The following is a 2303-nucleotide window of genomic DNA, read 5'->3' as shown; positions in this document are numbered from 1 at the left end:
CTAGCGAAAAATGTCAGAATCATGAGATAAAAAAAACGACAGGAAGTGTGTGTAGCGAAAGGAAGTGTGTGTAGCGAAAGGAAGTGTGTGTGGCGACAGGAAGTGTGTGTGGCGAGAGGAAGTGTGTGTGGCGAGAGGAAGTGTGTATAACGACAGGAAAGCCCAATCCCAAACCATGTCCTACAACCTACCCCTCCGTTCGCGCGGAGGGTCCGCCACATTAAGTGCTGTTCCAAACCAACGAGTGTGGAGCGGTGTGGAGGGTGAAAGATGTTTGGAGTTTTATTTTAGTTATTAATTTACATTTTTTGTCTAAGAGATGCTGATTTGAAACCGTTGTTACATACAGTTACGGCATTTCCTGTTTCTGCCGGAGAGAGGGGAGGCCGTCCCAAAGCTTGCCGCTGTATTTACTCCCTCCATCTGACAGGAGGGAGCCTCGTTGAGCTGCGAGTGCCCCTCCACGGAGTTCACTACCTCACGGAGGGGGAGTGTGTAGGGGTAGGGTGTGGTTTGGGATTGGGCCGAAGTGTGTGTGACGACAGGAAGTGTGTTTGACGACAGGAGGTGTGTGTAACGACAGGAAGTGTGTGTAACGACAGGAAGTGTGTGTGACGACAGGAAGTGTGTGTGACGACAGGAAGTGTGTGTGACGACAGGAAGTACCTCCTTGCTGTTGGCCTCCGTGTCGGGGTTGGAGGTCTCTGTGGTGGTGGAGGAGCTATCGTCGTTATCCGCCCCGTTTTCTTTCAGCTCGTCTCCCTGAGGCTTCACCAAACTCTTCTTCTCTTTCTCCTCCTTCTTCTTCTGGGCTTTTGTTTTCCCCCGCAGCTTCCCTTTGGAGTCCAGTACTGCAGACAATTAAATAACACCTTTAAGTACCTGTGAATTACTACAGAAGACTTCTACTCCCTACTCTGTAATGAAGACACATATGAGTACATTTACAGTGTACAGAAAATATATTTTAGGGTAGGATCTGGGCTTATTTTACGTTGATTTAAAGTATCCGTGTTTGTTCCCGTCTGGTTCTTGCACCTTCCCTAAATATATAATTTCACTCATTATTTAAGCTTAAAAAATACTTCTGCTTTATCCATTTCAGTAGACAGGTGCACAGAAAAGGGACAAGTTGCACAACAGTTGCAAATAAGCTTGTGCACATCTGCCAATTTGCAAAACATATGTATTTATATTCATAGGCAACGTTCCCAACATTCATCAGGCAAATACACACATTTAAATAACAAAAATAAACTACACATTTGCAAGAAGGAAAGCGTGCACGGGCTGCTTTGCAACTTCAGATTCATTGGTTATGATCTCAGCTCTTAGAAGTCTTGATAATGTATTAACATGTCATTTCATAATGTAGATTCCCGGCTTGTGTCTTAATCAAAACGTCCTTTTGGTTTGAATGTTTTTTTGTAAAGCACTTCGAACAGTGTTTCCGCCAGACCAGGGCTGAGAGGGCGTCCACCCCGAGAGCGAGTGACGTCGTGTCACGTGACCTGAATTTGAATTGAGACGTCCCTTATAGATACTATCTTTTTACGTATTAGTTAGTGATGGAAATTCCGGCTCTTTTTAGTGAGCCAGATCATTTGGCTCGGCTCACTAAGAAGAGCCGGCTCTTTCGGCTCCCAAGCGGCTCTTCATGTTACCACAGTTTACCAGAGCCTCAGTTTCGCCGCTGCGAGGCGCTCGCAGTTCACGCGCCGGCAGGACACTTTCTGTCACAGGAACACGCTTTGCTGGCGACGAAAATAATCCCACCAGACTCCTTCGCCCCTCCAACAGAGGGATGTCCTTTTCCTTTTTTTTTCGGACGCCCTCGGCTCGAGTTCAGGGCGTTCAAATGACGGCAAGACGCCCCCCTGGCGGAAACGCTGACTTCGAAGCAGTCTTGTTGTTAGAATGTGCTACAAACAAAAACTTAACTGATACAGAAATTATATTTGACTTAGTTAGGGACTTTAACAGAAACATTGTTGTCTTTTGTTGTGACCAGTTTCGTCTTTTACTGATTATTTAATTCTGTACCCATGACTCAGTTAATGTAGTCATAACTAAAACTCCTCTAGCTCCTTTTGATCGGAATAATCTTTCTCTAATGGCGCATTTCCACTGCAGGGCCTCGCACGGCTTAGTACGGTATAGTTAGGCCTTGGTAGGCCAGGCTCACTTTATGCTGTGTTTCCATTACAGTTTAGGAACTGGGGAAGTAACTATAGTAACGCAGTGTAGGCGGAGCCGTGACGTCATCTTCAATGAGAACCACAAAACCAACATCAGCCGTTAGC

General features: G+C 45.9%; 1 long non-coding RNA gene across 1 annotated transcript in view; it reads right to left on the bottom strand.

Moving 5' to 3' along the window:
- LOC104954515 (uncharacterized) overlaps positions 1–847 on the bottom strand; it is a 2659-nt gene extending 1812 nt beyond the window's left edge. Inside the window, exon 1 of the long non-coding RNA XR_799339.1 lies at positions 667–847. This is a non-coding gene — a long non-coding RNA (uncharacterized lncRNA). The remainder of the gene's footprint in view (positions 1–666) is intronic.
- Positions 848–2303: the final 1456 nt, after the last annotated feature.

The sequence above is a fragment of the Notothenia coriiceps genome, unplaced genomic scaffold, assembly GCF_000735185.1.
Source record: "Notothenia coriiceps isolate Sejong01 unplaced genomic scaffold, NC01 NC01_scaffold00023455, whole genome shotgun sequence".
Taxonomy (NCBI): domain Eukaryota; kingdom Metazoa; phylum Chordata; class Actinopteri; order Perciformes; family Nototheniidae; genus Notothenia; species Notothenia coriiceps.
The sequence above is the reverse complement of the archived record's forward strand: the minus strand, read 5'-3'. Positions and strand labels throughout refer to the sequence as shown.